This window comes from Rutidosis leptorrhynchoides, chromosome 4 (genome assembly GCF_046630445.1).
Source record: "Rutidosis leptorrhynchoides isolate AG116_Rl617_1_P2 chromosome 4, CSIRO_AGI_Rlap_v1, whole genome shotgun sequence".
NCBI lineage: Eukaryota > Viridiplantae > Streptophyta > Magnoliopsida > Asterales > Asteraceae > Rutidosis > Rutidosis leptorrhynchoides.
The window spans coordinates 452,717,306-452,731,151 of NC_092336.1; positions in this window are offsets into that span (position 1 = coordinate 452,717,306).

Below are 13,846 nucleotides of genomic sequence, written 5' to 3' on the forward strand. Positions count from 1 at the left end.
ATATGATCGTGAAGCGTATTGATAAAGTCTTGAATGCGTTCTTCTAGGATTTCAACATCATTGTCTTCTCTTTGGAGATAGAGGTTATATTTCTCTCGGATAGCCATAATTCGTTCTGTTAAGTGTAGCGTGAAATCAATTGTAGATTTACGGATAGCTTCGAGAATATCTTCAAATTCATCGGTATCATTGATGAAGGTTATCATGTCTGCGTGTGTAGATATGATTGGAATCCGATCTGAAGAAGAGTCCAGCTCTCCTTGATCTGGTTAGGTTGGAGAGTGTGAGTTATCCAGAATGTCTTCATGTTGCTCTTCCTCGTCATCATCGGTATAGTGTTCTTCTGAGGATGCGTTTGATGAACGGGTTTTTTCAATATTCTGATTCTCCACTTTGACACTTTCAGGGTCAATTTTTATATCATTAACCTTCACCTTGTCAGTCTTCTTCTTGAAACGAATGATTACATTGTGATCTTCCGTCTCAAGCCTCCTTAATTCTTCGTGATGCTTAACGCTTAGAGAGGGTATTATTGCAATTTCTTTTACGTCTTCCATTTCCTCTTCCTCTTCAGATTCCTCCTCTTCTTCTATTTCTTCGCTGGGATCCTCTTCTTCCATTTCTGGGTCGTCTACAGACTGTGACTCGACACCCATCTCGATATCATCGGCTGGTGGTGAAGACTCGTCATCGGAAGTGATCCGTCTGATTGAAATAGCAAACATCTCTGCCTGTCCAGAAAGATCAGTTGGTCGGTCAATTTTGAAGGTAACGCTCTCCCCATGTGATCGCAAGATCAAGGTTTGATTGTACACATCAATGACAATCCTAGCCGTATTCATGAAAGGTCTTCCTAACACTACTGGTGTGTAGGTCTTCCTTAATATCCATTTCTACGAAATCCGTAGGATACAAGAATTTGTCGACTTTTACCAAGACGTTCTAAACTATGCCCTTAGGATATCGAATTGTGTGATCGGCAAGTTGGATTGTCATTTTAGTTGGCGATAAGTCTCCTAACTCTAATCTCTTATAGAAAGAGTAGGGGATTAGTTTGGTACTTGCTCCTAAATCTGCTAGCGCATGAATGGTTCCAGATTGGTAGATTGAACATGGGAAAACGAATCGGCCCATATCTCCTAGCTTTGGTGGTAAAGAGTTTCTGAGTAATGCAGAGCATTCTTCACTCAGGGGAATTTTGTTAGAATCTGGTATCCTCTCCTTTGTAGAGAGAAGCCTTCTGATGTATCTCTTCTGGTTGGGAACTTTGGACATATTGTCCAGGAATCTCCCATCAAGTTTGAAGGAATCAAGCTTGGATGGTTCCTCCTGTAGCCTTCCAGGATAGGGTACACGAACTGGAGTTGCAGGGGTCAACATCTGAGTATACGTTGATTTGTTCTTGAGCCTGGTTGACCTTCTCCGTGGTTCTTCCTCTGGGATCCGGAATCCATTTGCTTCGCTTCCTCTATGTGGGGATTTTGGATAGTATTACTGGGTAACCTTCCCTGGGGTTGGGTTTCAAGGCGTTGTGATAACTATCCGAGCTGTGTCTCCAGGATGTTGAGCAGAGCCAATTGATTTCTCATTAGTATCTTCGTCTGATCTTGTCTGGCTCAGTTCTTTGATTTAGCTGTTGTTGTCCTTGAATGAACTGAGTCAACTAATCTTCAGCTCCGAGAGTGGGGTTAGTTGCTTTTGTAGTCTGGGTGGTAGGGGAATTTTCCTCGACTGGTGGAGCAGTGAGTGGAAGAGGTTGATCGTAGGTCAATTGAGATTGTTGGGCTGGATAAGGTGGGTAGCGATAGCGAAAAGGCTGGTTGCTCCGTTGAAATTGATTAACCCTAGGTTGTTGATTGAATCCGGGATTTGGTGGATGAGTTGAGTATTGAACGTAACAGACTGAACCGTCAGGGTTTTCATACTCAACTTGATATTCTTAAGTAGATTGCGGGTTGGTACAATTAACATAAGCCTGAGCTTGGTTGGCTTGCTGTGGCTGCGTCTTCAATTCTCCAAGTTGTTTAGCGAGAGATTTCATCGTATTCGTGAGGGATTTGATGGCCTCTGTTTGATTGTTAAGTGCAGAGAGTGGGGCAGATGATGAAGTTGTTTTACCACTGTTCTAGTCATGATGATGCATTGTCATATTCTCGAGCAATTCCCATGCTTCGTCTGCGGTTTGGTTCATCAGATTTCCTTGAGCAGCTTCATCGATCGTCATCCTATGAGTTACCGTAAGACCATTGTAGAAGGTACAGATTTGAGCTGACCGTTCTAGCTGGTGATTAGGGCATTTCTTCAGTAGGGTTTTGAATCACTCCCATGCAGTGTAAAGAGATTCATCATAACTTTGTTTGAAGTTAATGATGTCATTCTTTAGTTTGGTTTGTTTAGAAAGAGGGAAATATTTGGTTAGGAATTTAGTAGCCATCTCCGTCCATGACGTGATGGAATCTTTTTCAAGTCCTTCGAACCATGTTTGAGCATGATGAGTGAGAGAATAGGGAAGAAAGTATAGCCGGGCTATATCTTGTCCTGTTCCTGGCTGTTTGTAGGAGTTCGAAAGAGATATGAATTTATCAAGGTGAGAATTAGGATCGTCATTCGGTAATCCATGAAACTGACAGCTATTTTGGATGAGGTGGATGATGTGATGTTTTAACTCGAACGAGTGTCCTTAAATCTCTGGAAATCTGATTGGTCATCCTCGACCTTCAATCGAGGGTTTTGTATTTTCTGCTAAAGTAACGCATAACGCCATTTGATTTCTGATTCGAGCTTCCTTGCGTGCTTTAGAAATTATTGCGTCTGGATCAGGTACGAATAACAACGGCCCTGGTCTAGATTGAGTTTGGGTCATACACTGGGTATGCCTTTTGTTTTTAATTTTAAGCAGATAAACTAGATTTCTAAAGTAATCTAAGGTAATCTAAGGTAGTCTAAGGTAGTCTTAATCTAAGGTAGTCTAATTTAAAGTAATCTAATTTAACTAACTATCCTAAGGTTGAATATGTATTTGGTTCTGGCTACTGATTACCTGGTATCTCGATAATAGATCCCCGCACGAACTATTCAACAAACCAAGTGGCCATGCCGACTACGGAGAGGCAGGATCCTTTTGGTCCCAATATAATTGGAGATTGTTCAGAAAATCCAACAACCAAGTCCGTGTATAATTGTCTTTCTTAGACACCACTAAATGCTTGTGAATAAGTTTGATAGAGAGCTTGTCTGATACTAGTTCCTTGGCAGTGGCGCCAAAAACTAGCTTCCCTCTTGATATGGCTAAAACGAACGGTTTTGTTTGTGCGGTGTCGTTAGGTCGCAACACGTCAGAATCAACCACCAAGAGGGGGTACTGTTTTAAATTTATATTTAGCGGGTCCTAAATCGTACTACTCCTTAGTATGAGTAAGGGAAGTATGACCTAGAGTCGTATTTTTGAGATATCCGTAGAATCGAACCTATATTAAAGCCTAAGATAGTTATGAAGGAGTAGTGGTTACTTAATTTTGGGATTTTCTAATTTATAAGACAGATAAAGTAAATGCGATAAAATTTGTAATTCAGATAAGGTTAAAGTAAGTGCATACTATGATTTCATCAGTTATTCTTCCGAGATTATGAAATGCTGGCTCATGAATAGGCGAAGGCCTTGTATTCATTACACTGGTTCTAAACGCCCCTGTCATAAGACATGTCACTGGGTAATGCAATAGGCTTGAAGATTCTGAATAGACAGCAACATCCCTTACCCCCGACGCCCGTGCAGTCTGACTACAGGCATACACGTTCAGAGGACTCATCCAATTGAGCGACTCGGTTTGGTGACGTATTAACATTCCACAAAGGTCTAAACTTTCTTAAGCATAATAGAATACATGGTTTACCATATCCGAGAGACGTGATGTGTTTCAATGCCTTCGTTAATGATTGGTTTTAAAATATAGTTAGGCCCTTAAAAGAGTTCAACCATAAAGAACACCATGGCCATGTCAAGTTGACTTCCATGAACACGTTCAGTTATCCTAACGGTCCAATCCTTTATGTGTCTAAACAAACAGTTCCTTAATTAACTAAGAATCCCTCAAGAGGGCTACAACGCTTGAGACCGCGTTATGGTGCAGTGTGCTAATAAACACTGACCAGGTTCCATGGCCTTACTTAGCATAGGTACAGCTTACAACAACCACTGTGCTTCAGCATGCATGTACGAAGTTTATATGCTTGGTGACTACACTAGCATGGTCTGGGACCGACAATGTACTAAGGGTCTAGTCAGATGTTTCACTACGAAAGAGTCCTCAGTCGGAATCCAAAGTTCGATAGACTTACTTCAACCGGTGTGCCTCAGTCGATTTTACGTTGTATCCGAAAGACTTCTCTTACTAAGGGGTGACACAGATAGTGTACTCTGAATCGGGGTTCGCAACTTCCCAATAACATAGCCAATAACTATGTTCTATTAGTTGGAAAATCGATTGAGTTTAAAGCATAATCGGAAATCATTTTAACAACATACACAAACCATAACATTATTTTGGCATTATAACTGCTTACATCATAGCATACACTAAAGATAACTACTCGCTAATCATGGCAACAATATCACAGAACATAATGATATAAGACATTATATAAAGATAAAGGATAGAAGTACCAGTAGATTAAACGAGTTCCGAATACAAAAGTGACAACTTCAAACTCCAGACCGCTCCTAATACAATCTTCGGCGTTCTTCTCCGGGTACTAGGTTTCCCGCACGGAGTCGAAGACCTTGAAAGTATGATTAATATTGTACAAGAGAGAGAAAGAAGTGAATTGAAGTGTGTGTTGGAATGAATGAGAAAGACCCTTTAAATAAGCAAGGATTTTCCCTGCAAACGGCTGGCAGGCCGTTTGCAGGGGCCATTTGCTAGGGCAAGCCGTTTGTAGGGGCCGTTTGTCTGGGCCGTTTGGCAGGCCGTTTTTGAGCCAGGCAGGCCGTTTGGCTTGCCTGGTTACCTGGATCGTAACTTGATTTCTTGTCTTTCACCTTTTTCGCTCTAGAATCTTCGTTTTAGCTCTGATTCTCTTGATTCTTTTTGCACCGTCTTCAAAATTACTTGTTCTTCAATTCTAACTGACGAAGTAGGTATTTTTCTGACAAAGTTCAAATCTTTTTTGTTTTGGCCTTTAATACAGGGGAAAATGTGACTTTTTAGCCGATATCACACACATATTGGGTGCTAACTACCTGGGTACTGACTTAAATTGGTTTTAAAATAAAAGGATAACAAAAAATAAAATTCTAGATATTTCTTTATCATTTACATTACCTTGATTTTAGGTGTTTTATAATTATTTATCATTTATTCCATCTCAAAATTTAAAAATTTCACCATATAGGGAGTCAAAAACTAGTTCCTTTTATGAGTATTAATTATTAATCAAAAAGCAACAATTTTTTATAATGTAGGGTAAACAAAATCAAGTGTGATTTTTAAATTATAAAAACCTCATTTTATTAGTATTTCCTTAACATCTTTCAAATTAATATCTTAGGTTTTTAATTAAGTGAAAAATTTACGTCTCCCCCCCACACTTAAAATCAAGCAGTGTCCTCACTTGCATTAATTTATACTACAACGATAAAATAAAGGAAGACAAAAATGTAATTAGGGAGAAGAATGATGTTACTTGGAATTAGATTGTAGTTAGAGGATAGTTGCGGCAGTTGAATTTGAAGAACACTCGCCCAATCACCCCATTTATTCAAATAATCACTAACAGAAAGGAAATAAATACATTCTTCTTTATAAACGAGTCATAAGCTTGACTCGACCCCATTTAAATTTTTCCTTAGTGGGGTTTAACTTCCCCCACACTTATCATGCAATATATAAAATCAGTGGAAATTGTTCCACGAATTAGTAACGTGAGCCAATCATTAACATTACGGGTTGAATATATGAAGTTCGGGAGTTCTCCTTTCTCTTTCGCATAGAACACTGGTATAACCCTACTTTTGGAATTCGTATCATACTTAAAATCTGACTGGGACACCCGAATGTACCCCTCGGTTATACTAATATCAAATGGATCACTATAAACCGTCTTCTCCAAACTATATACCTTGTGATACCCACTCGCATACAAAAAATCATTTATCTCAACATCAGGAACCTCAAAATGTGCAGTTGATCCGCTATAATTTTTTTTAATGTTGTTAGAGTCAAACTCTATCCTTAATTCAGCTAGTTCCTCAGTTGTCGGCTCATAACCATTAGCAATCAAAACAGCTAACAAATCCTCTGTTTTATCATTTTTACCATTAAGTGAGCAAGTTTGTAACTCGGTAAATTTTTGTAATAGTTCATAAAGTGGATCTAAATGAGTAGTTTCATTAATAACCGGTGAATCTATCCTTAACATGGCAACATTTTCCACTAAACTAGTGTTTTCTAGCAATCCGTACAACTCAAAATTAAGATAAGAATCATCTTCTTCATCATCAGAAGAATCCCATTTGATCGGCTGGAACTCATCATCGTCTTCGGTATCTGAAGGATCCCAATCTATACCCGTTGATTCTTCATCTAAAATTTCATCGCTAAATATAATATCCGGGTCTACTAACATAGGTGGTGGAATGGTAGGCTGTGGTATTGGAATAGATTCTTTCTTACTTAATTGTTTTAGGTTTGAATCGGTAGGTAGTTGTGTATTAGATGGGGTACATGAATGTTTTACTTCTGGATTTGTGTAACATTGAAAAGGTCCATAAAAACACGGGCAAAATCCCTCGCCTATCATCATCTCTTCTATCGACATGTTTCTAGCACTAACCCCAATCTCCTCTACCTCTTCTTTGACTGGTTCGAACTCCTGATTAACCAACTCTTCCTCATCATTAGTCCAATAATACGCATTGGAAAGATACTGTTCGATAGTTATCGTATGTTGAGTTTGAGCATTTGCTTCCTTTTCTTTTACTTGTCTCATGTATTCATTCCATTCTAATATTGATTGTATTTTTTTTGGTGAAAATGTATCAGCTTTATATTCATCCTTATTTTCTTTACTGAACATTTCCATAAAAGTTCTCTCTTCTTTTCTCTTTATTAGTTGTTCCATATTTTTAAATTAGATTTGAGATTTCGATTTTAAAATGGAGATTTTAATTATAGGAGGAATTAAGATTTGAATGAGAAAATAATTTAAGTAACTAAATAATAACTAAATAGATTAAATTTTAAGTAATAAAATATAAATAACTTATAAGTAAATTAAATAACAACTTTTATCGCATAACAACGATTAATCAAACATACACACTCTGTTGAATCTTTCAATACTTAAGTAAACCATCGGCGTCTAGGTTCGAGCAGGAGCCTTTAAATCGGAACCCCAGCAACTCTCCCCTAAAGGAAGACAGTCATCACCCGTTTTTAAAAATATCAATAACCAAAATATATTTAATTTCCGTATTTACCACGCTCCCCAGCTGCGGCGCCAAAAAGTTGATGTGTTAAAAGTGTGTGCAATAGTGCTTAACTTATCTTTCAACTTTTAAATTTATAAAACCTTTTTTTAATACACTTTAACACACTAACGAGCAACAAAACCCGATCAGATGTAGTATTTTAGGTTAACATACCAAGAGAGCGTAGATGCGGATAAGAGTTGTTTTATTATTTAATTCTTATTAAAGAATTAAAGATAGATTTTTATATCTTTTATGGGATAGATTCTTATCTCTTAGGAAAGAGATGCTTTAAAGATAAATAAAGTAATAAAGTAAAACAGGGAATTGAAGATTCAAAATAAACAAATAAAAGTAAAAGCAATTACATGAACAACCAACTCATATGGGAATCATATTAGGCAAGTTGTATAACTTATATTAACACAAAGAAGAATAACAATCATAGACCAACTATTATCCCTTAATAGGTTAAGCTATGTGTCGCATATCATTCAACAAGTAGGACTTAAAGCATATGCTAGATATGTGATGTGCATAACTAACATCTTAATTCTTCAAGTTTAATTCAATTAAATGATACACATTAATCTTGTGATGAGGATCAATATGCAAATAGACTGACAAATCATATAAGATATTAAACATTTAAGTAGATCAACTCAAGTTACTAGCTGAAAGTCAATTACTACTAAGTTCTCATACAATCATTAATTAAATAAATCCAAACGAAGGTTCTTCGATTAAGCCCAACAATATCAAACTCTATTATATAAGCGTAATTCCAATTAAACAATTTTATCACTATTATGCTATTTAACCTAATTAAGCATGAAAAACAAGTACATTAAAGCATAACAGATTCAAAACAGTTCAAACATCATTAAAGAAACTCGACCATACAGATCTGGAAAAGAACCAGAAACTGTACGGATAAAGCACACGAAGCCAGCGGCTTTGTTCCAACCAAGCCAGTGGCTTGGGTTGGTGCGGCCGGCGGCTTCATCTGATTCCCAGATGAAGTTCAGTTTTTGTCCACGTAACCAATATGAACGTTTAGTTCATAGCAGAAGACGAACAGAAACAATTGCAGTAAATAAAATAGATTAAACAATAAAAATAAAGATAGAATCATACCTTAAAAAGGTAGATGCAAGAAACTTGAATTAAAAACTTGAATGATTCTTGATTACAATGAATAAATCTAATCTAAGGGTTTAGAGAAAACCCTAAAAAAAAAATGAACTAAGCAGTATTATTGAATTCTGAAAACTGCATATGAAAATTGAGACCAGAGGCCTCTATTTATAATATTCAGAAACGGTGGCCAAGCCGGCGGCTTGCCTTAGGTCGGTGACTCCTTCTGCAAGTTTAACTTACGCTGCAAGCATAAATCTTTTAACCATCATAATTAAGCCGGCGGCTTCATGGAAGGCAGTCGGCTTCAGTGATCTGTCAAATCTTTCTGATTTTGTTTTCATTTTTACTTGAACTTGGTCGATAAGTTGAAAAACCATGTTCTTTAGGCCAGCGGCTTCAGGATGAAGCTGGCGGCTTCCTTTGCTTTTTAATTGATCAACAAGTTCTTTTAATTTTACAGAGATTCTGGAACATTCTGGCGTAGTCAGCCCCAGGCGGGAGGCTTCCTTGAATCCATACCGGCGACTTCTTAGCCTTTTCTTCAATTTTCTCTGTTTTTGATCCTGTTTGATACATAACTTTCATAAAATCATTAGAAATACCTTTTTTCCATATTATCCATTTCAGTGTGTTTTAGGATTAAAATGACTCTAAAATACTAAGATAACTCCTTAAAATGTTATCAGAAAACTGTATAATTTATGAGTTATCACCTCAAAAGAAAACGCACATTGAGTGCCATGAAATAAAGCAAGGGTTCAAAGAAACGCTAGGTGAATTGCTTACACACTATTTTTATGAGTGTCAAAACATACCTAATTTGCATAAAGATCAAAAGATTTTTGATTTTGTTCACGCAATCAATCCGCAGAAACATTCCACTTTAGTGCGGAGATTGCATAGAGATGTGCCGCAAACCTTTGCAAAGGTTATGCAGGAAACCTATGAATATATTCGTTGTGGAGAAGATAGAAACATTACCCAGAACTGCAATAGGGGTAAAGAAAAAAGTTGGCGTGATGATCATGACTCTTACCGCATTGGTAATCAAGATAATTATCGCGATAACAACCGCGGATCAGGGAACCAAAGAAGAAATAATAATGGTGGTTACCAGCGCAATGATCGACAACGTAATAATGGCGATAATGGCAATCATGGGTATAATAACCGAGATCGCAACTCATCAAGAAAGCGGAGTAATGACTTATTTAGCATAATTAAAGCATTGTCTGAAATGCCAAAAGAGATCCTGCTGCAAGAAAGAATTGCGAAAACTTTCCCATATCCGCCACCGCTATCAGAAAACAATAGACGCGATAAATCTAAGTTTTGTATCTTCCATAATGATTATGGTCATGACACAAACAGATCCCGCGATCTAGTTGAGCTGATTATAGAAACGACAACGCAAGGCAAAATGGATCATTTGTTATTTGACAAAGCAACAAGCACTGCAGACGCAATGATTGCGCCGCCCAGTTTTTCAAATACGCCTAAAATGCCAAATGTTAGCCCAACTGTACAGCAGGAGCGAAAGGCTCCCGATGTCAAAATTTTGGGCACAAAAGTTGTTGGAAAGAAAGAAAATCTGCAACAAATCAAAGTAATCAATATGGTTCAAATCAATAATGGTGCGCATAAAAGAAAATCCGAAGAAGCTCTAGACAAGTGGTAGTTTGCGCCAATAACATTTCCACTGGTGCAACATTGCGGGTTGTCTGATGAGCCAATAATTATTTCTTGCAAGATTTCGGATTTAGCAATTGTTATCAGGAAAGTGCACATTGATACATGCACCAGCGTTGATGTCATGTACGAGTAATGTTTCAACAAATTGCTGGAAAACATCAAAGTAAAATTGCTACCAACCACAGTGTCACTCTCTGGATTTTCTGGTGAAGCAACATGGCCTTTAGGGCAATTGGAACAGAACATCGACTTGGTTGATGAAGTAGATGCAAAAAGAGCAAGAAAAGCATTTTTGAATTTATATGTTATGCGTTCCACTTCACGCTTCAATATCTTGTTAGGGCGCACTGCGCTATGTAAGCTTGGCGTTATTTCGTCAATAATTCATGGCATGATTAAGTCTGCAACATGCAAAGGAATAGCGACAGTGACATCCGCAGAAACTGAACCAATTTGCGCGCTAATTACTACATAAGAAAAAGTGGGTGTTAAAGGTCACAGAGTTGTGACCAACCGCGTTGTTTCAAAGCAAATCGATGGTAGTTCAAGTGAGAATGTGAATCAATTAGCAATGGAAATACAGCGCATGGCGCAAAGACCAGTTTATTTCGCTACAAAGATGCTAACTGCGAAAGACAATGCCAGTCTGTTTGCGACAACTTGTATGCGTAATTTACGTCCTTTTGTGAATGGATTGCGCAGGTTGTTTCAAACCGATCACGCAAATGATCTAATGTGTGTGCAAACCTCGGTTGAAACCGAAGGATCCGTCATTATGGTTATGCATGATATGCAGACGTGATGAGCAATTATAGAAAAGTTAAGTACTTCATTATAATATCTGCGCATTATGGTGCATTATCAGAAAAACTACCGCAATGAAAAAGCACTTGTGAATATGTTGAAAGTTGTTACCTTGTGAAAAGGTTATCTGTATGAAATTTTTACATAAGTGTAAGGATGTTGTGCTTAATGCACGTTTGTAATGAAAGTTTTAAAGTAATAAAGGCAATCTTTGGCGATATTATTGCGTGTTTCTTTTTATACATAATGGTAACTTTAGGTATTAAGGCGCAGTAATACTTAACTGCGATGGAAAAGCCCGCTATAATGGAACACAACTTAAAATTGAAGTGTTTGCGAAATGATGGAACTTGTATATATTATTTTCCTAAGTTGTGAGTTTGCCCAACTTAGATGCTTCCCAATAACACATTTGGCGTATTTGAAACGAAATCTTTTGCCCAAGGATCGTTTCGGCAGACTTGGAAGATTCATAATGTATATTAATTATACGATAACAGATTGTTTCTCGAAAGTAAATATTTGTTATGTGCACAATAATAAATATCGAAATTGAAAAGGACAAGTCTAGAAATTATGAATTGATTAAAGCACTATATAAATTTAAAACAGTTGCAACTGAGATTTAAAGGGAAACTTTATTCATATTCCGTAACAGAATTACATCAAAATACATACAAAAGATTACAAATAACTGCGGATATTCACGCAATACAACATCAAAAAATGCGAAAAAGCTACAGGATGAGTTTCATGATGTCTTCCGCAGTCACATCCTCTTTGTGGCTAATCTCCAATAGCGCAGGGATGTCGATCTTTGCAACCTCTACCGAGCATTCCTTATATATGCCTCAATTGCATCTTCCATTGAGCATACTTCCTTTAAAACAACATCAGGCAATGGTTCGGCAAGGTTGCTGATTTTCATTAGAAGATCTAGAAATTCACACCGCGTTAAAATGTTTGCAGCCTGTAAGAAGTCACAGAATTTATCTGTTACATGCGCGGAATCAATAATTTTATGACTTAGCTCGGGAAAATAATTCACAAGCTTTTTATATTGATCTTCAACGCGATCAGCCCTCTCGCTAGGTTCTAGCGCAGCAGGTGAAAGTTTTGTAACTTGATCTTGTGATTCTTTGAGAGCAGTTTTTGCGTCCTTAAGCTCTAAAGATAACTGCAGTTTATATTGTTCAAGCCTAAGAACTTTTGCTTGCAGCACATCATTTGCTGACCTTTCAGCTTCAACGGTTCTAGCAAGAGCATCGCGACGTTTAACGCCATCAATCATTGAGTACACTGCATTAAAGCAGTTTTGTATAATAACATTTTCTGCATCAATGTCACCAAGTTTATGGTATTCATTGCAAACATCTTTTGGTACGCTTTACACAGATTTTTGAGTCGATCTTCAGCTGCGGCATTTCTAACATTAAGAATAGCAGCAAAATTGTCGATGAGAATTGACTGAACGCGATTGTTTGGTGATGTGAATAAGTTTTAGAAATTGGGATCGCTAAACTCCTCCCCTAGTGGGATTGATGAATTCATCTTCGATTTCCTCTGTATCCGCTGCCACATCAACAACATCAGCTGAAACACATAAATAAACATTTAGTAAAAGGCAAGGCAATTGCAAAAACAATTGCGTGTAATTATTGCACAAGAATATGATTTACCTTTCTCTTTGCCTTTTCCCGACACTTCTTGAGCGATAGGAGAAACGTGTGGACGCTTGCGCCTACTTTCTTGCAACCGGTTCACTTGTGATGGTGTTTTTGCCTTTGCCCTTGTCGGCACCTTCTGGGATGATTGCCAAGTTGAGTAATGGCTCTTCAATATCTACAGATGTGCTGCCACTTTCTTTTAGGCAGTGAATGGCTTTAAAGCCTGTGACATACTCTAGCAAGATTAAACCAGCAAGGCAAATTTCTGCGAAAAATAATAAAGTTTAATAAGTCATACGCATACATGAATGAGCTTTATACACAAATTAAAGGTTATATTGCACACCTCGATTATTTGCGTTATGCAAAACAGCATTGAAATTGCTCAATGGCCAGTACATTGAAACTTGTCCCATATATAGCGGAACATGGCTATACGGGCGGACCGCTAAGTGAACAATCTTGATGTCTGCTACTAGTTCTTCGCCAATCTCGCTAAGAGTGACGCGCTCAAATGCGCTTTGGCCAAGCTCCATTGTCCAGGAGACTCTGTCCTTGTGCTCACGCACAGCTTCAGCCTTAATGAAAAAGAAGAATCTGCGCCAATTCCCACTGGATGCCTTGGGATTTGTAATGATACCTTGGCGTGATATGAATGAGAACCATCCGCTATCAGTCGGCGTGATACTATTAAAGCTGCAAAACACCTCAATTAAGGGTCGTTTGTTAATCTCCCTGCAGTACATTTCAAACAATATTACTTTAGCAGCTGCATAAGGGTGCAATTGGGTGATGGCGATGTTGTATACATCGCATACGCCCAAAAATAAGTCGGTTAGCAAAAATTTGAGATTTTCTTGATACATCGCGGTTTTGTAAACTGCAATCATCCCCTGTGGAGGATTGTTTGCCCTTTCATCCTCAGAAAGAGCGATTGGGCAAAGCTGATCCAACAATGGATAGTTGATCTTAATGGATAGTTGATCTTCAATTAGTCAATTTTCTTATCCGTCATATACGATGAGAACTTGTCCGCAGTGGTTGCGGTTGAAGATTGAGGTGTAGAAGGGCAAGT